The following is a 23,261-nucleotide window of genomic DNA, read 5'->3' on the forward strand; positions in this document are numbered from 1 at the left end:
TCTTCAACCGACTCACCGAGTTCATCCTTGAATTCGTCGAGTTCAGCTTCCTCATATGAATGCGTCCAGTCTGTGACTCGCGGAGTTGTATGAACAACTCGTCGAGTCCATCTTCATGGGTCTGGAGATTGCCTTGGACTCGCCGAGTTCCTCCTTGAACTCATCGATTACGATGAACTTCATGTCCACTATGGACCCAGACTGGCAGAGCCCTTACCAACTCAACTCATACCCTTAACAGAAGGGTTTGGGGGCAAGAAAATGGCCTGACTCGCTGAGTCCCACAAGTGACTCGCTGAGTCCCTCTATGTCCAACTCTATTCGGACGATTTCAATCAAGCACAAGGCATCTAAGACCCAGATCTAGCCTCCTAGGGTCGGAATAACATGCAAAGCTAATACCTTTGCATCCATGTATGGCCCCTTTTGCTCAAAAAGCCATACAACCTCTTATACTTTGCATGGGGAGTTCTATTGGCATAAAGCTTCCACCTTTATGCCTTAACTACTCCAAATACTCCCAGATCTAAAAGGATCTAGCTTGGGGACGTCCAAATCCCACAAGAAAGCATTCTTGGTCTATAAACTTCATAAAAGAGGGCCATAAAGAGATCAAACAAACTAGAAGTCAAGATGAAGACTTGATTACCAATAAATGTAGCCAAAGGAGTGTATCTTCTGGATCTACTTCCTCCTTCTTGCCCCTCCAACTTACTTCTTCTCCTTCTTCCTCTTCAAGAGTACACAATCCACAAAATGGCTCAAACACTCATAAGATGCACTAGGGTTCCGTTCTGGTCTTGAGAGAGCATCCAAGAGGCTGAGGAAATGAGAATGAGATACTTAAATAGGGCACCAAGTCTCGAAATTAGGGTTTCCCAATCCAGACCAGACTCGCTGAGTCAGCCACTTAATCCGCGACACAGAAACTTACTCCTACTTGTTGAGTTCCTCCCTGGACTCGAAAAGTTGACTCCTTGGCTTAGGGTTTTCCCTTTCTTTTCTTGGCCTTCTAAATTCGGGGTGTTACACGCGACATAACAAATATATTGCTAAGCCATGAACTAGTGGTTTCACATTATTGTTATCTTGTTCTTGTTATACTATGTTCCTCCCTGTTCTAGTTATAATGCCGAACCCCTAAACTATACCTATTATAGTTTACTAGTATGTATGTTTTAAACTGTCCTCGATTGGTAGAAAAGACTCGATTATCTACTAGGTTATGCTTGAACTTTAAAAAAAATAGAGTTTTTTAAACAACAAAGTAACAAGACTTCAAAAGAGTTCTTGGATTGATTTAATCACTTATAAAAGCATAAGAAATCCTTTAATGTGATTGTTATCACAGATAAATATTAACACAATATCATTGTGTTCAACTTGTATTCTGCCCCCCCCCCCCCTTAAAACCATTTAAAACATTTAAAAGATTGATTATAGGGGTATGAACTCACCTTATGTGTGTGATTCAATTGAAGATTCGAGTAAGGATGAGAAGTTCCACGAATGAAGTCCCGAGGAATAAACGAGTCCAAATTGATATATATTGATACATATATGTATATAATTAGATTTTAAAACAACTAACATAAAGGTAAACAACCTTAGGAACTGGGAAACACTCTCAATGGAGTGTTAGAATCATATGTGATTGATCACAAGGAGTTCACGTCCAAACTCTCGGAGGTCACGGCCTTGGGAGGATTTACGGCCCAATATCCTATGAAGGGTTTACGGTCCCTATGAAGGGTTTATGGCCGTAAACCCTTCAAGATCTTCAAGATCTTGAAGACGGTGACAACGAGTGGTGAATCAAGGCTAGAACAAAGGGGTTGCTAAGCATGAACAAGTAAAGGATGATATGCTTACATTTTGGGAGTGAAATGAGAGCTTTTCTTGGATGATACTTGAGAGAGAATGGAGTGTTTGCGGTTGGAACTTGGAGAAATGAAGAAAAATGAAACAAACTCTCATATATGGAGGGTAGTTCATGGCTAGAAGAGTGTTCACGGCCGTGAACAGGGTTTGTGGCAGTAAACCTCATGTGTTGGGTTTTTTGGTTTGGGTGCAACCTTCTGATCTTGAGCTAATACTTCAAAACACTCAATCCTTAAGTATACTAGGCTTAGAACTCATTAGAATGACCTTTAACTAGGCTAAAAGGCAATAGAATTAATTCTGACTTTTTGGTTTATTAGATTGAATTTACAAGGTAGACATTTACGAGTTGTCACATGCTCCAACAGCAGAGTCACCGTAGTCATTCTCAAACAAATATCCATGATCGGGGCTGTCTTGCGACTAAGTGCATCGACCACCACATTGGCCTTTCCCGGATGGTAGAGAGTCTCAAAATCGTAATCCTTCAGCATATTAAGCCATCGACGCTGATTCATATTCAGATTAGGCTGGTCAATGAGATATCTCAAACTCTTATGGTCCATGTAAATGGTATAACGGACCCCGTAGATGTAATGACTCCAAATCTTGAGGGCAAAAACTGATGGGTTTTGAGCACTACATCAATCATATGGTGTACATGCAAACCCTAAAGCTTTGGATCTAGTTTGTCTAATGAACATGCAATAATCATCCAAAGCTCATAAACCCTAATTCTAGCATACAATAATCGAAATTGACAAAAGAATAGAGGTTAGATCTTACCTTGATTGTTATGTAGCAATAACAATCTATTCTTTCTTGTAATTGACTTCTGAAAGCCTAGTGCCTCAAGTGTTGCACCTCTAATGGAGTCACAAACACCAAAAGCAACAAGATGAACTTAGAAGAAGGAAGAGGAGGCACAAAAAACATTCTAGGATTCTCTCAAAGAGTTGGACACGTTTTTGGAGGCATAAGGGTTCCTTTTATACTTAGGCTATTAGGGTTTTCAACTAGGAAACCCTAATCTGATTGCTTAGGCCCTAAGCAGCCCATGGACTCCTTTCCTTAGAGCCAAAGACGAAATCTTCTGGGCTTCCCCATAAGTTTTGTCCACTCCAATCTATGGAGTCCATTAGCCCATTTATGCAACCATCTTATAATTACAATATCAGTCTCCTTTATTTAATTAATCTCTTTTAGCCACAAAATTAATTCTTAATTGATTCTTGACTAATATTAATTAAACAATATGATTTCTCTTTTAATATATTATTCTTATAATATATTAATAAATCATAATTAATCCTCTTTCTCCTTAATTCATCCTATCAGTTGCTATGGTGAAGGCAACCTAAAAGAACCATGCTCATAATCGGGTCAAGTACATACCAAAATAGTTATGGGCTTAGACACGTAATCCAACAATCTCCCACTTGGATAAATATAATAACTATTTTTGCAGGTACAACTTCAAAACCTGATCAACAATCGTAGCTTTTAAAAGCCGTTGTCAACTCTAATCTTATCAGATATGCGTCCTTTAGATAAGGGATCATATATTCCTCCATTCTACAAGATATCGTGTGAACTGAGAAATGGATTTAAATCATTCTCTATGTTCATGTGTTGTTTCCCGATTTCCGATTTATGACGACTGACTAATTGAACAAATCAAATTAGTCCTGACTTGGCCAAGCGCTTTAGGGTGTCATCACTAAATCATTGAGGGGCCCACAGATATCGCTTTTATCTCCTTAGGGTAAAAGGAACGGATAAACGTTGACTCATATGCTTGCTCTATTCACTCATCAAATCACACACAACAATACATTTTATAACACCAAGTTCCTGGTGCGTTTACATATTATCAATGCGCAACTGACTTGTAGACTGCAACTTATATCTATTAGTTTCAAGAATATAAGATATTATCATCTCACTAATCACCCGTGATAAAATCCATGAAGTGATTCAAGTGAGCATGAGTTTAATCCAATACTCTAATCTTATTACAGGAACACTAATGAACTCTACAACAAACATGTGCTACGTCTAAACACTTTAGACAATCTACATCCGGATTCATGACAATCTTGCTTCATACCTACTTCTAATGTATGACCGACTGTGGAAGTTTCAATAACCAAGTTATTCTGGAAGTCAAAACATGCAAAGTGAAACACAATAAAAATACTTAATCCTATATGGCCCTAGAACTTTTGAGTATAAATAAAAAATATCTTTTATTTAGTCACCATATTAATTACTCATTATTCATTGTATAATGTTTCAGATAATCAACTTTACACTTGAATTAAAACACTAGTTTGTTGGGGTTTGCATACTACAACGTCCTATGGTGCACATACAACCCTAAATACCTTGGATCTATGTTTTCACTAATTATACATGCAAAGGGGTTTCCAAGGTATTAAACCTATAACTAGCATGCAATTTGACATAAACAATACAAGATACTAGTTAGAATAACAAACCTTTTATGTGGCTTGTCGTATTGATGTATTTGGCCTTAAGAGCTTAGCCCAAATAGTGTGGAAGCCTCAAATGAAGTCACAACACATCATGGACAAAGGTAGAACTTGAGAGAGAATCTCCATGCACCAAAAACACCTCCAAGGACTCCAAAAACTTCTAGTGGCGTTTTTAGGCAATGGACTATATATTTATATGTAGGATTTCAAGGGTCATGGATGTAATCCAAATCAGTATCCATGAGTTTTATGATCCATGGTTCATGTGGCCCAACTGTTTACGTATCCATACATAAACTTGGTCCAACACGGATCATAAGCCCAACACATATAAGTAAAACTAATTACCATAATTAGTACGCATAGATTTAATTAGTCTCTTTTTAATCACTAAATTAATTTCAAATTAATTCTTGATCAATACTAATTAAAACATATGATTTCATATTAATATATTAGAACTTATAATATATTAATAATCATACATAACCTTCTCTCAAGAGTCTATCCTAACAAATTGACTTGATGATATGCAACCCAAATGGACCATGCTACTCCCACGTCGAGTACATACCAATAATAGTTATGGGCTTAGACACCTATTCCAACAGTATCCCACTTGGATAAGTCTAAAACTATTATTGTGTATGACTCCAAGATCTCGACTAGCAATCGTAGCTCTTAAAAGCCGCTGTCGAACTCTGACCTAGTCAATGACTTGTCCATTAGATAAGGGATCATATATTCCTCCATTCTAGATATCATATGGAATGGGACATGGATTATAATCATTCTCTCTGTCTATTTGTTGTTTCCCGATTCCCGATATATGACGACTGACTAATTGAACAAATCAAATCAGTCAAGGCCCGGCCGAGCACTTACGTTTGTCATCACTAAATCATTGAGGGGCCCACAGATATCGCTTTTATGCTTCCAAGGGTAGAAGGAATGGATAAAATTTGACTCAGATGCTTGTACTAACTACTTGTTGAATCATACAAAAAGGTATGTTTTATAACATCAAGTTACTGATGCGTTTTCGTACAATCAATGTTTAAACAACTCATAGTCAACAAATCATATCTCTAGCTTTGAAGAATATAAGATATTATTGTCTCATGATCACTCGTGATAAAATCCATGAAGTGATTCAAATGAGCATGGGTTTAATCCAATACTCGAATCTCATTCTAGGAGCATTCATGAATGTTGCAACAACTTTTGCTATGTCTAAATACTTTAGACATCTACAAGCCCAATTCATGGCAGTCTTAATTCATACCAACTTCCAAAGTATGATTGACTGTGGAGAGTTTGAATAACCTAGTTATTCGGGAAGTCAAAACATGCAAAGTGAAACACAAGAATAATACTAAGCCCATATGGCCCCAACCACTTTTGAGAGTAAATAAAACACCTATTATTTAAACACCATATTGATTACTCATTATTCATGTATAATGTTTCGAATAATCAACTTTATACTTGAATCAAAACAATAGCCATGCTCCAAGCATGCACACTATGTTTGTCCAAACAATAGTTATGTCATACTCCAAGTATGCACACTATGTTTTCCTATGATCCTTACTCTGTGAAATAGATCAATTGAACATAATTCCAATGATGCTCATTTAACAATCCCAAATCCTTACCGTAAATGTAAGAATACAAAATTCTTGTCATTTATTGTAATCTATTAGATTTTAAACTCATATGCATTCCTCCTCTTGAAATGACTATGCACAAAATCATAGAGACCTGGTAACAGACATTACAAAGAATTCCAATGGAAAGTAATTCCATGGAAACAAAGTCTCACATTCAAAGTACATTCCTTTGAACATCCTTCTTGCATTAAGTTTTCTAATCTTATACAGATTTAATGAATAACTTCCACCTATGGATGCATTTCCATATTCCCATTTTGATTGTCACTTTTGAACAAGAGTTGCCTCCTTTCAGAATATGTCAATATGGTCCTTCCAAAATTAAAACTATGCTTCCAATTGCCCATGAGCAACCAATCTTTGGTAAACCTCATATTGTCCTCAACATCTGCTGAATCATTTTAGTCATATACAGTTCTAGTACTCTTTCCCTCTTAATGCCTTGGGCATTTGGAAAAATTCAGAAAGGATAAATATTATAGCACATGTAATCGATCCTATACCCGAAGCATATGGGATACGATTCATGATGTCTCACATAAAGACATGATCCTAGACCAGTCTTTTGCTACAATATTTTGTATTTGCCTTGTTTTCATAATACGACTATGAAGAGGGATGCCGTAATCATAATCGAATTTTGAGAACGCAATATACACAGAAATGAAGTATAATCTCCTATCCCTTAATTATAGCAAAACAACTTTTCAACCCCTGAAAAGTCACGAATTGAGACTTTTGTTTTCTATAATTAACACTTAACATAATAATCATGCTCCCACTAACATGATAATTATTAGCATAACACTTATGCTCCCACTAGCTTTGACATGTATCCAAAAATCAGCTGGACTTCTAGAAAATGATACTTTATTGACTTTCTTACCAAAGTTCAGATTTTTGATACGAGATGCTTTGATAAGGCTTTATCAAAATCATACACCTTTTCTTAGATAGCTCACATGTGTGTATAAACATCTTTTAGAACTATGAAAAGGGATTCCGTAATCATAGTCTCAATTGTTTAGACCTTTGCCATTTCTCACAAGTCCATGTTAGTGTGTCGGTTAACCACACACGCTCCACTAATAACTTTGAGAACGCAAATATCACAATTGCTATCTACTTAAAATCTATTCAGTGAAAGCGTTTCCTCACCATCATTTTCATGAATCGAAGAGAAACCTTATGAAACTTAGATTTCTATGGTGTATGTGTTCCTATCCATGTGAATTTGTCAAAACCAGAATCATAAGACAAGGTTGGTGACAAATCCAAACTTATATGGACTGAACTTGTGCAATCTTAACTTCTTTCCACTTGGCAGCACAAGGGCCTACCATTGCTTCCAGGTTGTTATGCAAACAATTGAGAACTCATATAACTCACAAGCATAGTCAACTTTAACCGGAATGGGCACAGAAACAAGAATATGTCAACACGATAGGTTACAAACTTCAGGTCATGTGCTTGTGATAAACAACAGGTTTTATTCCTGATTAGTTCTTGAAACCTTTTCAAGATCATTAAGACTCCCACTGACCTATTGACATCTAAGATTCTCTTTTTAAGAACCATTCATTGACAAAACAAATATTTAAGAGTTAGTACAGATACTTATCAAGATAAACACTTCACACAATTGGTCTTAGTTAATCTTTGTTTTGTCCAAAACATCACAACTTACCAATTTCAAATGTACAAGAGTATGAAAACATTTTACTCTACATTTGACAAAAGTTATAAACCTTCTAAGGATTATGTCACTCAAGTTACAATCTTGGAGTATGACTCTAAGACTTGTTTTGGAACGAAGTATGATTCATCTTTTTGATTTTAACCATTTCAACAATTCACGATTCCTCTTCTTAGTTAAACAAATGCACTAAGGTATCCATAAAGGATCAATTGTGATATGGTTTCATAACCACTAATATAATCATAAAACATGATACTCAAGTACTCTCCTATCTTTTCAGATTGGAGAAACTTTTATCTTTCTGCCTAATTTGATTCTTCTTATTCGTTCTGCCTTACATTGAAACTTTTCCAATGTTTCAAAATTACACTTAAACTTGTAAGCATAACCATATTTACAAAATTTTAGTAAATCATGACGAATAGTCTTATTGTTCTTTGTGGTGGACCTGACCAGTTCACAACCAAGTGTAACCCAATCTCATAGTCCTTCACTTGACTCACATATACATGTGAACAAGGAATTAGTCTTAATTTCACAAAGATGAAAACTCTCATTCATCATACAATATGTATTGCATGATTCCAAGTTTCTATCCAACTGAAACTTGGGTGATGAGAATCTTTCATTCTTTGGTAAATTATGACATTACCACAAACGAAAGAATCAAATCCATTTTCCAATATTGCTATCAATGGAATCATATAAACAACAAATTTTTCACAAATGGCATTGTAAGGATATTTAAAATAAATAAAATTAAAATCTTTTCTTTTACTTTAAAACTTATGGAAAAACTTATCCTTACAATGCAAATGCATATGAAACCAATGTTGTTTTTTATTCCTAGGCAATCGATCACAACTCTAAAGCAACAACTCAAAATTCTGATCACCGAACCATGCTATCGAAATCCATCTTCGCGATCAGAATCAGCATATTCTTCCTTTAAGCTTCTCTATTTTTCTTTGATTCTTAAAACATTCAAAATGCGACCTAATCACATTATGTAATAAGAATCTTAAAAGATGAACTTAATAGAGTTAGATAGTGGACTTTACCCGAAGTAGAGTCAAACTTTTTGACTTTACCATCCTTATGATCTTTCAGGTAAATAGGGCAGCTTCGCAACCAATGCCCCTTCCATTGGCAATAAAAACATATGGACTCTTTGGGAATGGTACACGAGACTATCTCAGACTTATCCTTTCTCTTTACCATTTGGTCAACCGAGTTGACTGTGGCCATTCCCTTTCCATTGGGAAGAGAAAGCTGTTGGATTAGTGTCTAAGTCCATAACTATTTTGGTATGTACTTGACCCGATGGTGCATGGTCCTTTTGGGTTGCTTTCACCAAAGCAACTTGATAGGATGAATTATGGAGATAAAGGATTAATTATGATTTATTAATATATTATGAGAATAATATATTAAAGGAGAAATCATATTGTTTAATTAATATTAGTCAAGAATTAATAAGAATTAAGTTTATGGCTAAAAGACATTAATTAAACTTAAGGGACTAAAACTGTCAATTGTGTGATAGTTGAATATTGGGCTAATGGACTCCATATTAGAGGGGTGGACGAATTCTATGGGGAAACCCATTAGAAATCGTCCAAGGCCTCTAAGGAAGGAGTCCATGGGTTGCTTAGGGCCTAAGCATCCAAATTTAGGGTTTCCTTGTTAGATAACCCTAATAGCCTCATTATTTAAAGGACCCTTGAGACTCAAAAACGTGGTGAACTTGTTCCTTAGGGTTTCCACACGTTTTGGGCAGCCTCCTCTCTCCTTATTCTTCATCCTCTTGCTCTTGGTGTTTGTAAGCCATTAGAGGAGTGACATTTGTGACTCTAAGCTTTCTAAAGTCATTACAAGGAGGATTTGAGATTGTTATTACTACATAACAATCAAGGTAAGATCTAAATCCCATTCATAAGTTAATTTGATTAATTGTATGCTAGAACTAGGGTTTAAAGTCTTGGATGAATTGGATGTACAATAGAGAAACCTAGATCCAAGCATTAGGGTTTGCATGAGCACATAGGATGTTCTTATGGCTAAAATCCATCAGTGGTATCAGAGCCTTGATTGGTTTCTATTGTATTGATGCCTTGTTTGTTTGTTCAAGCTGTAAAATCAATTTTTGGCCCCCCTGTCTGATGAACTCGGCGAGTTCGAGCGTCAGAAGGAGGCAGTTTCGGGATTTCTCGCTGTTTTATTCTTGGATACTTGCCTTATCTGTTTTAGGTCATTAAAATCCGATTTTAAACATATTTTTGAGTATATCCTTGATTAAACAATAGATAATTACCAATTGATTAGATAATAACTTCCTTATATGATTAAAGTTTGATTATTTGTATTAATTGGGTAACTTATCTTGCAAGAAATTGATTTTGGGTCAAATTTAGATAATCATTAAATTAATTGTTTAATTTAAATTATTTTCTATTTGATCCTTTGTGTTTTGAAAAGTTTCAAACTTGCCCTCAAGTTTTGGAATTTAAAAGTTGATTAAAAGTTTAATATAGAAATGTTAAATTCTAAAATCCTAGTATTGTTTTGAAAAGTTCAATTCTCACCCTTATGGTTTTATTAATTAATTAAAGTGTATAATTAAAAGAGATTTAATAATCCATAAAGTTTTGGTTCACAATTTGATTGAATTAAAAGTATAATTGTTAAATTTGAACACCTAATATTTTAAAAGTGTAAAATACACCCTAAACTATATATAACATTAAATGTCTAATATTATATATATATATATATATATATATATATATATATATATATATATATGTATGAGTAAACAGTCAGTCTTACCATTAGTAGGCCTCATTCACGAAGCTGGTCTATAAGGGGTGTTTAAGGAAATTGCCTATAAAATGGCGATTTAATGGGTATCCACTCTTACCCACCGCACTCTTGACTAGTGGAGGGTCGTTAGCCGAACGGGTAGGATAGGACAAAAACCTTCCATTATAAGTATAATGAAGTACAAAAGTAACTAAATGTTTTTTACAAATTCCCAATCTTCGTTACTCTAGGCAAAAGTGAATTGATGCAATTCCATGAAATTACACTTTGTACCCTTGCGAAGATGTTAGTAGAGCGTGTGTGGTTAACCGGCACACTAAATGGGTCTAAGAAAAGGTAGTAAAGGATGACTCAATGTTTGTCATAGTTCGGTGGAGCGTGTGTGGTTAACCGGCACATCGAATAGGTGACTGTAACATGTGGGGGCACCATGTAAGTTTGCATGGTTATTCACACCCTGTTTTGTGATCCTTGGCATCACAGTCACAAATCGAGGGGCATATCGAGATTTAAACATGCCATTGAAAAATTCAATGAATCTCAAAGGATCTAGGAGTTTTCAAAGCATTTAAAACTTAATCTATTTTTCGTTTTTCATGGTGGAAAATTAGTGAATCGTCATTCACTTACCTTCAAATATTTTGCAACTAGATTATGGCATCCCTTTTCTAGGTTGTAGCATATTGTGTTGGGTCCTAGCCTTAATATCTCATTTGGGTGAGTTATTAAGGACTCAATCAATCAACTAACTTGAATTTGTTTTCTCCCGTTTTGTAGATGTCAAAGTACGACAACTATAGTCTTCCCAAGTCCCGTGAAACAAGCTTTCCACATGAAGATGATATTCCACGATTCGATCGAGGAACAAGAGATCATGCTTTACTTCCTCCACCTCCTCCAATTATTCTCCTTAACCCACATGTTCGAAGGCTTGAAAATTTCAAGCTCACTCAAGCCCTTTTGGCAAGTAAACATGAAGAAGGAAAGTCGGTGTGTGCACACGTCCTAGAGATGAAGTCACACATTGATAGGTTAAAAATGTTGGGATCCATTGTCTGTGAGGAGCTGGCTGTTGACTGGGTTCTTTAGTCACTTCCTAACTCGTATAGTGAGTTCGTAAGAGAGTACTATATGATGAACCGCGACGTGACCCTCATAGATCTCACCTATATGCTTATTGATGCTGAATCAGCAATGGTTTGGCGTAATGGAAAAGCAAAGTTGATTGGTGAATCTGCATTCCAGACCTCTATGGATATAGGCAACGGCAACGAAAGGCATGCCATGATCAAAAGGTTTGATCATAAGAGAAAGGCAAAGTTTGAAGTAGTTCCATGTGCTATTTCAAAAGAGTCAATTTGCTTTTATTGCCAAGAGAAGGGGCATTGGAGACAAAGCTGCCCTATTTACCTAAGAGATCTAAGAGATGGGAGAGTCAAAACGTCTGGCTCTGCTTTAGGTAAAATCCATTAACTAACTCTTTTAAGTTCCTATTCTAGATTCTTAATACATAATGTGATAAGATTACAATTGATATTTTGAAGGATCGAAGAAAAGAGAGGAAGCTTAAGGGAAGAAGTGAGCGGAATCTAATCGTGAAGAAATGGATTTCGATCGCATTACTTGAAGATTAGATTCTTGAGCTACTACTTAGAATTAGAATAAGATTGCTACGAAATATGTATTAACAGAGTTTTTCGATGAGTTGCATTGTAAGGACAAATTTTTCCGCAATAAAATAAATTTTGTTTTTATATTATTTATCTATCCTTACAGTGACATGTATGAAAAATTGATGTTTGAAAGTTTCTATTATTAGCAATAATGGTTTTGATTCTTAATGTTATTTGTGGAAATGTCGAGAGTTTACCAAATAGGGAGAGTTTCTTGGAATCATGCAATTTGGTTGCACGATGAATGAGAAATTTCATATTTCAAAATTAGACTAGTTCGTTTACAAAGTGTCAAGTGAAGGACTAAGAGATCGAGTACACAAAGTTGTGTGTTGATCAAGTACACCACAAGAGTTACAAAGATATTCTTCATGATTTAATAAAAGTTTAGTAAATATGATTATACTTATAAGATTAAGTGTAATTCTGAATTGATTGAAAGAGTTTAAATCAATAGCAGAACGAATAAGAAGAATCAAGTAGGTAGAAAGAAAAAAGTTTATCTATTCTAAGAAGAAGGGAGAGTACCTTTTATTATGTTTTATGATAGGTCTTAATGATTAAGAACAATATCTCAATTGATCCTCTAAGTGAGTCTTAGTACAATTGTATGTCTGAGAAGAGGAATCAAGAATTGAAGAAATGGTTAAATCAAGAAGTCGATCATACTTTGTTCCAAAACAAGTCTTAGAGTTAAGATTGTGACATTGAGTGACAAGTCTTAAGAAGGTTTATAACAATCATCAAATGTGGAAATTTGTGATGTCTTGGATAAGACAAAGACCAACTAGGACCAATTTTATGATGTGTTTTGTCTTGATAAAAGCTACACTAACTCTTGAATATTTGTTTCTCAAGAAATGTTTATTGACAAGAGAATATTATATGTCAAGGAGTCAGTGGGTGTCTTAATGGTCTTGAAAGGTTTTAAGAACAAATCAAGAATAAACCTTATCGAACATCACTAGCACACGACTTGAGGTTTGCAACCTATCGTGTTGACACTATCTTGTTTCTGTGCCGTTACAATTGAGTTAATTATGCATGTGAGTTCTACGAGTTCTAATTTGAATGCATAAAAGGCAAGGACCTTGATCAATGAAAAGTACATTGATAAGAAAGGGTGAGCTGCTTAACTACTTGGAAGACATGGTGGGCACTCGTGTTACTATAAGGCAAGAAATCAAGATTGAGAAAGTTCAGTCCATATGAGTTTGGATTTGTCGCAAACTTTGGTTTTGACAAATTCACATGGATATGAACACATACACCATTAAAATCTAAGTGTCATAAGATTCCCTCCTTCATGAAAATGACTGTGAGGAAATGCTTTCACTAAGAGAGATTTTAAGAAGATAGTAATTGTGAAAATTGGATTCTCGAATTCGATTATGGTTACGGTATCCCTTTCGATGATTCGAATTGTGAGATTTAGCAATTAGTCTGAATTGTTTAGACACACATATGAGCTATCTAAGGCAAAGGTGTATAAGTTTGAGAAGCTTAGATAAAAGATTATCAAAGCATTAGGTATTAGAAATATGAACTTAAGAAATTCAATAGGTATTGTTTTTCTGGAAGTTAAGCTGGTTTCTGAATAGATGTTAAAGCTAGTGGGAGCATAAGTATTATGCTTATATGATAATAATCATCATGATAGTGAGAGCATAAATGTTGTGCTTGTATGATTATTATGGAGAGTATTGCAAGTTAGCAATATTAATTATAGAAAACAAGAGTTATACTTTGCAAAGTCGCAAGGGTTGAAAAGTTGTTTTGCTATAATTAAGGGAGAGAATATTATGCTTTATTTAAAATCTAAAGGCATAGGTTGTGGAATGTTAATAAATTTAGTCAAGGATACCTAGTGCGTTCTCAAATTTCGATTATGATTATGGCATCCCTCTTCATAAATCGAATTGTGAGAATGTGACACATAAAATATTATGGCTGAAGATTGATAAAGTATCAGATCTTTATGTAAGACATTATGCATCGTGTCTCATACGCTTCAGGTAAAGGATCGATAGCAAGTGCTATAATATTTGACCATTCTAAAATTTTCCAAATGTCTAGCGCATTTAGAGGGGAAAAGGACAAGAATCCGTTTTGACTAAGATAATTAAACAACTATCAAAGGACGATCCAAAGCTCGCTGAGGATTGGTCGCTTGTGAGTAGTTGGAAATATAGTATTGGATGGACCATATCGATATTATTATGAATAGAAAAGGTTCAGTTAAGAATGAGTTGTCATATGGAAAATATGGAAATAGTTCCATATTAGGAGTTGGATATTGAGAATCTATATCTAGATTAGAAATTTTTATGCAAAAGGATGTTCAAAGGAATGTACTTTGAGTGAGAGACATCACGTCTATGGAATTGTATTGTAACAGTCTCAAATAGAGGACTTTGTAATTTCATTGGCAATAGTCATTGTGACTTTTGTGCTATGACGTTACGAAAGGATCATTGCATAAAATGTTAGAATCTAGCATATTCTATAAGTGGCAAGAATTTGATATTCTTTCACTTGTGAAAAGGATTAGGAGTTGTGAAATGAATATGACTGGAAATGTATTCATTTGATCTATTTCACAAAGTAAGAACCATAGGTAAATATTGTGTGCATGCTAAGAGCATGGGACAAGTGTTGTAATAATTCAAGTAAGAAGTTGATTACCCGAAACAACAAATAATGAGTAATCGATATGGTGATAAATAAAAGGTGTTTTATTTATACTCAAAGGTTTGAGGCCATATGGGATTAGTATTATTCTTGTGGTTCACTTTGCATGTTTTGACTTCCTGAATAATTTAATTGGTTCACAATAGTCAAATTATTCGAATGGGCCACAGTCGTTCATATGTTGGAAGTAGGTATGAATGAAGACCGTCGTGAATTGGTGTGTGGATTGTCTAAAGTGTATTAGACATAAGCAATTGTTTGCTGCAATGTTCATGAGTGCTTATGAATATGATTTGAGCATTGGATTAAACCCACACTCACTTGGATCACTTCATGAATTGTATCACGAGTAATTAGTGAGACGATAACATCTTATATTCTTGAAACCGAGATGTGTGATTTGTATCTTGCGAGTCGGTTGCACATTGATAATATGTAAACGCACCAGTCACTTGGTGTTATAAAAGATATTGTTGTGTGTAATTCGGTAAGTGAGTGCAAGCGAGCATTGAGTCAAAGTTTATCCGTTCCTTTTATCCAGAGTAGGATAAAAGCGATATCTTTGGGCCCCTCGATGATTTAGTGATGGCACCTAAGCGCTTGGCCGAGCCGGGACTAATTTGATGCGATCAATTGTAGTTTGTTGTCAGTCGTCATAAATCGGAAGTCAGGAAATAGTATAGAGAGAATGATTAGAAATTATGTCTTATATCTATACGATATCTAGAATGGAGGAATATATGATCCCTTATCTAAAGGACACGCGTATCTGATAAGATCAAAGTTGACAGCGGCTTTGGAAAGCTACGATTGCATATCAGGATTTGAAGTCAAACGCAGAATAGTTATTAGACTTATCCAAGTGGGAGACTGTTGGATTAGTGTCTAAGTCCATAACTATTTTGGTATGTACTTGACCCGATGGTGCATGGTCCTTTTGGGTTGCCTTCACCAAAGCAACTTGATAGGATGAATTATGGAGAGAAAGGATTAATTATGATTTATTAATATATTATGAGAATAATATATTAAAGGAGAAATCATATTGTTTAATTAATATTAGTCAAGAATTAATAAGAATTAAGTTTATGGCTAAAAGACATTAATTAAACTTAAGGGACTAAAACTGTCAATTGTGTGATAGTTGAATATTGGGCTAATGGACTCCATATTAGAGGGGTGGACGAATTCTATGGAGAAACCCATTAGAAATCGTCCAAGGCCTCTAAGGAAGGAGTACATGGGTTGCTTAGGGCCTAAGCATCCAAATTAGGGTTTCCTTGTTAGATAATCCTAATAGCCTCATTATTTAAAGGACCCTTGAGACTCAAAAACGTGGTGAACTTGTTCCTTAGGGTTTCCACATGTTTTGGGCAGCCTCCTCTCTCCTTATTCTTCATCCTCTTGCTCTTGGTGTTTGTAAGCCATTAGAGGAGTGACATTTGTGACTCTAAGCTTTCTAAAGTCATTACAAGGAGGATTTGAGATTGTTATTACTACATAACAATCAAGGTAAGATCTAAATCCCATTCATAAGTTAACTTGATTAATTGTATGCTAGAACTAGGGTTTAAAGTCTTGGATGAATTGCATGTACAATAGAGAAACCTAGATCCAAGCATTAGGGTTTGCATGAGAACATAGGATGTTCTTATGGCTAAAATCCATCAAAAGATTTTCCTGGATTTCCAATGTTACCATTGTCAATGTCCATGGAAGTTTGGGAAGTCGATCTTCCAATCAGATTTATTTTACCAGTGCTCCAAATCATTGCTGATTCAGCAGCATTAAGCAAATAGGTAAGATCATTAAGGGTGATGTCATAGTCTATTACATATTAGTCCTTAAAGAACTCACTATGTGACATAGGAAGTGTTGAAGAACCTAGTCAACAACCAACTTCCTCAATACTTTGACACCCAACTCTCCCGGCTTGTCAATATGTAACTTCATCTCCAAGATGTGAGCACACATAGACTTTGCTTGCCAATAGGGCTTGAGTGACCTTGAACTTTTCAAGAACTTGTGGGTTAGGGAGAAGAATTAGAGAAGGTGGAGGAAGTGAAGCACGATTTCCATGATCCAACCACGGGACATCATATTCATTAGGAAAGCTTGTTCCAAGAGATTTGGGAAGATCATAGTTATCTAAACCAGACATCTACAATGGGAGAAATTCAAGTTGGTTGATTTAAGTCCTTAATATAACACCTAACATGAAATATTAAGGCTAGGACCCAACACAATATTTTATAACTCGGAAGAGGGATGTCGTAGTCCAAACTATAAAATATTTGAAGGCAGACGAATGACGATTCACCAATTTCCACTAGGAAAAAAGAAAAGAATTTTAGGTCTTAAGTGAATTGAAACTCCTAGATCCTTTGAGATTCATTGAACTTTTCAATGGCATGTTTAAATTTCGATTCTGCCCTCTCAAGTTTGTGACTGGGATGCCGAGGATGATAAACAAGGTGTGAAAACCCATGCAAATTAACTTGGTACCCTTAACTTTATCACCTAATCGATGTGCCGGTTACCCACACACGCTCCACCGATCTATGATAAACATTAAGTCACCCTTTGCCACTCTTACTTGTCCATGTTAGTGTGCCGGTTACCTACACACGCTCCACCAACGACTTGGTAAGGTACAAAGTGTAATTTCATGGGTTAGCACCAAATTCACATTTTCCGAAGTAACTAAGACTGTGAATTTATAAATGTTTAGTTACTTAGTATTTATCATTATACTTTTAAAGAAGGGAGAATTAATGTCCTGTCAAACCCGTTCAGCAAACGACCCTCCACCAGTCAAGGAAGCGGTGGGTGAGAGTGGACACCCATTAAACTGCCATTTTATAGGCAGTAACCTTATCCCCCCCACCCTTATAGACCGGCTTCGTGAATGAGGCCTACTAATGGTAAGACTGGCGTACTCTTATACATACATACATACATACATACATACATACATACATACATACATACATACATACATACATACATACATATATATATATATATATATATATATATATATTAAACCTATAATATTATAATAGTATAAGGGTTGAATTTTAACTTTTAAAATTATAAGACTCTAACTTGGAATCAAAGTATTCACCAGGGGGGGGGGGGGTAACGCCCGCATATATAAGGGTTGAATTTTAACTTTTATAATAGTATAAGGGTTGAATTTTAACAACCACAGACTATTCTAGACAGTCCAGTGGAGCACTAGCAAGCTCGCAACCTGTAGGTGTTGTGAACGACGTGTTCACCGGTGTACTCTAAAAAACCCATTAATATGTATTGCGAGTGGACTCTCGAAAACGATACTGTCAATAAAACCCGGCAGATGCGCCTAAAGGACTCTACCGGCAGAAGCGCCTAATAGAGAACCTCATAACCCCGACAGATGCGCCTAAAGGACTATTCCGGCAGATGCGCCCCATAGAGAATGTCACAATTTTGGCAACTGCGCCCTAGTGACAGAACTAGCAGTTGTGCTTGACAGATGTGTCATTTACAATGATGGAATTCGTACCTATTCCTTAGGATACTCCTTAGGAATAAATGAACGAGAAATAGTTGATTTCTTAGGGTAGATCCTTAAGAATAAAGAAGATAATGAGGATGGGTAACTGGGTTGATTGTTTAGTTGTTTAAACATAATAATTATATTATTGTGGGTTGAAAACCCTATGTACTCACCAGGTTTCCCAACCTGACCCACTCAGTTTATTTATATCACAGGTGTCGATATGAAGTGACGTTACATTGAGAGATTAAAGAGATGTAGATCACTAGTGTAAATAAATGTAAGTTCCGTTTATGCTTATGTTCCTGTATTGACAATGACATCCCAAACATTTTAAAATGAATAAAATACGTTTCTTCGAAAAGGTTTTGATAACGTATTTATCATATTTTTCTGGGAACAAATTCCGCAACATTTTTATGAAAAGAAGTACTTTGATTTTTATAAAGCATAAACAAAATCGATCTTTTCTGGCCGTGAAAATGGGGATGTTACAGTTGGTATCAGAGCATTAGTTTAAGCGAACTAGGAATATGAATTTATTTGTAGACTTAAACTTAGAATGTTAAGCGATGATTGTGAGGTGTGAGCACTAGTTTATTTTAGGGATTGTGCCTAAAATGCTTTTATGTGCTAAATGCTTGTGCCTGATATGTTGTTATTTGTTCGGATCTATGGTCTATTGCCGACCGGATCTGGAAACCATATGTGTTTAGGATTCTAAGCATTTAACTACGGTATTAGAACTAGCATATAAACGTTTCGGGGTGATAAGGATGATTTAAACGTCAATCCTAAATAAAGATCTAGATTCACCTTATTCGGTGTAAAGATCAAGATGGAAAGGACCCAAAGCGGAAACGTGAATGCAAATGGGAACCGAGATCAGCCTCCAGTGATTGAGCAAATACCGGTTGTGGTGGCCGCTGCTGAGCCAATAACGATGGCCGGAGTGCAAGCAATGATCCAGGCAATGTTGGATCGCCAAATGGAGGAAACAAAATGTTTTCTCCAGCAGAATCGCGAGGAAGCTACCATACCAATCATAGAGCCCGAGCTGAATGACGAACAGTCTGAGGAGGGAAACTACAGTAGGTCTGTAGGCCAAGCTGATCTGCCAGTGATTAGGAGAAACGATCAGTATAGTGGTGTCGAGAGAAACGGATGCAAGTACAAGGATTTTCTGACTTACAAGCCATCGACCTTCACTGGGAAGGAAGATCCGATCGGAGTCATGGATTGGATCTCAAAAATGGAGTTAGCTTTTATGACATGCGGTTGCAGAGGCAAGTTACAAACCACGTTTGCGGTACGCCAGTTCAGAGGAGGCGCAGTTCGTTGGTGGAACACTTTGGGGAAGACTCTAAGCCCCAATGAGCCCCTACAACTGACGTGGGCAGAGTTTTTAGTGCAGTTCAAACGTAAGTACTGCCCAACCCAAAATCTGCTCGAGCTAGAAAACCAATTCCTTACCTAGAAGAAAGGAAGCATGTATGTTGATGAATACACCAACAACTTCACAAAGAAGATGGAGTTTGCCTTATGTCTTGTTCTGGATGAGCTGACGAAAATCGACAAGTACGCAAAAGGACTTCCATGGGAATATGTAGTGCCAGTATGCCAGGCACCTACTTTGGAGGCAGCTATCTAGGCTGCCAAGTTGGTTGAGGAGATGATCAAGGGAAGAGCCGCTAACAAGACCGAGGTTGGCGAAAAGAGGAAGTTTGAGGGGTCTGCGAAGCCCGATGAGAGAAGCAAGTCTAGTACAAGGAAGTTTAGAGGAGGAGGGAGTGAAGAAAGATATGTGTGAGAAGTGCAAAAAGAAACACTCTGGAAAATGCGGTGAGGAGGTGACTTGTTTTAAGTGTGGGAAGCATGGGCATTATGTGTGACAATAGTCAATTTCGGGTCAAGTCAAAGTCGAACAAAGTCATCGAGTTAAATTGGTCAACTCAATTAAACCTTGTATATTAGGGTTTGTGTTATGTGATTACTGTATAACTCACTATTTTAATGAGAAAACATCATTTGGAAAATTCGTGTGTTTAATTTTCCCTAGCCTTAGTGCTAAACAATGAACCAAACTGATAAACCAATGCTGCATACTCATCGGGAGTGTGTAAGGTCCTTGAACATGGCTTAACGGGACTTACGGACCTTGCGTTGCGGAGCCAAACACTCACGAATGTCACACATGAAACCTCTCTCAATCGTTTTCACTCTATCTCTCTTTATCTCAAGTCTCTCCAAGAATGTGAAATCTCTCCCAAATCTCTCTCAAAAGTTCCTTAAACTTTTTGTAGTCTTTCGGGCCATCCCGACCCTTAACCGGGTCAAAAACCGCTTAAAACGGGGTAAAAACGGATAAAATAGACTTAATGACCCGAAACCCCTCTTAAGGAGTCGAACCCTCTTAAGGACCCGAAACCCCTCTTAGGAACCGAACTTGTCAGAAGCGAACTTGTTAGAAGCGAAGGCATCAGAAGCAAAAGGAACTGAACCCCTTGGACCGAACCCGAAGGGTCCTCTTGGGCCCGAACCTCGCACCAGGGGACCGAAGCCACCTTCTCCTTCGCCTCTTACTCCCTGTTCGCTCCATTTCGCCTTCGGCTCAGCAACAGAAGGGACCGAACCTCGGCCTAGAACCGAGAGGTCTCGTAGGAGGGTCATTTTCACCCGTTTTTCGACTAGTTTTGCGTTTTAGGCCCGTTTTTAATTGTTTTAACATGGGATTTTCACCCAAAACCTTACTTTAACAATTAAAACCCATAAATCATTTATTCCCCACGTTTTTAATATAAATATTATCCAAGAAATGAGTGGGTGAAGTACAAGGTTGAGTGTTGACTTTACTTTACCTTATGACACAAGCAACCACCCCCACACCCACTCTATGTCCAGCCACACCTCCCCACCTTACCTAGGTCACTTCACTTTCCTTTCCACTCAATTACCAGCCCTCCCCACGTCCATAAGGCTGGAACATCCATCCTCTCTCCTGACCTCTCTCATTTTCTCGCATTCTTCCATCAAGATCAAACCTCATTTTCTCTCACTTTCTCTCTCTAAAATTCGAGATTCAAGGCCATTCTCCAAGCTTTTCTTCTACCTTTGGTAAGTATTAACATCCTCCATGAGATTATTACACTTCATTCTACTCCAATCATTGATTTCTTACACAAACTCCATCACTTTAATGTTAGATTCTCGAAAATCTTCAAGGCATATTCACGTGTTCTTGAGTTGAACACTTCCATTCTTCAACAATCATCTACTAAAATAACTCAAGGTGAGTTCATACCCCTACATTTTCATGTTTTCTAAAGTTTTTAGGGGGGGGGGGGAATACAAGTTAAAACACCAAGAACATAACTAAACTTTTCTAACAGCCTTCATCAGAAAAGTTGGACTCCATTCACAGACTGTTTTAGACAACTAAAACATTTTAGTTTTCAAAACTGTATTAGGTGTGTATAGCTCAAGTTCGTACCTTTAAAATGACTACTTTCACATCTCCATACGAGTTTTCTACAATTTATGGTGATTTTTACAAAACTGCCTATCATTTCAAACATCAATCTAGACCAATTTGTGATTATGGACTTGTTCACACAAGTTAGAGGTCATTAAAAATAATGAGAAAAATTATGGAGAAACTAGATTCATTTTCCAAACTCTCAGAATTTTTAGATTATGATTTGGACCTTTGATGATTTTTCTATAAATTTTCTAAGAACAGCAAATGAAAATGTTAACAACAGAAAAATGCTATCAATTTCATTTCACCTTGTAACATGTTGAGCAAGGTGTATATATTTATGTGATTATATGTTATTGCAATATATGGCAATATTTTCTTATTATTTAGACATGCATCAGTTAAAAAATGGACTTTTCTAGATAAAGCATAGAAATAACAATTTGTTATAATCAAAGTACATCTTTTACAACTAAACATTTGAATAAACTATGTTAAGTATGGTTTATGTACATTACCACTTTTACCCTTGTTTTGATAAACTATAATAGGTATAGTTTATGATACATCACATAACATACTCATACAAAAAGGGTACACCTATACAAAAAGGTTCTACACTCACGCACACTACACGTAAACTTGTTAACTCAGGTTGTGAGACATTCTCTCCCCGTACGTCCGAGTACGGGATCCAAATTCCTGTAAGTTATAACCAATATCTCTTGTAGGGAGAGCGTGATAATTGTGTATAGATCTATATTGGGGTTGACATCCCACACCTCGCTGCTAGCTACAGCCGGACCGGCAGGTCTGCAGGTGACAAGAGTCATAGGCTCAGGGCGTCTGAAATACGTTGTGCAGGTTACCTCTAGTCATAGTATGGTTATAGCGACTCTCATAGGGAGCTAACAATACATAAAGTTTACGGGATTTTTATAAAACAAAAGGGGTTTTATGTCGATTTAAAATCACTTTTTATATCAATAAGTACGGATATTACTGTACACTTTCGGTCTTGGTATTTAAGACTACACATCATTTGGTATTAATGACTACACATCATTTAAAACCACTTTTATATCTTTAAGTATGGCAAATACTTGTTATTTCTCGGTCCTGAGATTTAGGACTACATATACATATAAAAGAAAATATTGGATTTTCCGGATACATACTCTATCGCTTTTACAAGGAAAACGGTTTACTTCTCTAACGAAATCTCTTATGAACTCACCAACCTTTGTGTTGACACTTTTTCAAACAACTTGTATTCTCATAAAATCACTAAACAGGAAATC

The sequence above is a fragment of the Lactuca sativa genome, chromosome 9 (genome assembly GCF_002870075.4).
Source record: "Lactuca sativa cultivar Salinas chromosome 9, Lsat_Salinas_v11, whole genome shotgun sequence".
Taxonomy (NCBI): Eukaryota; Viridiplantae; Streptophyta; class Magnoliopsida; order Asterales; family Asteraceae; genus Lactuca; species Lactuca sativa.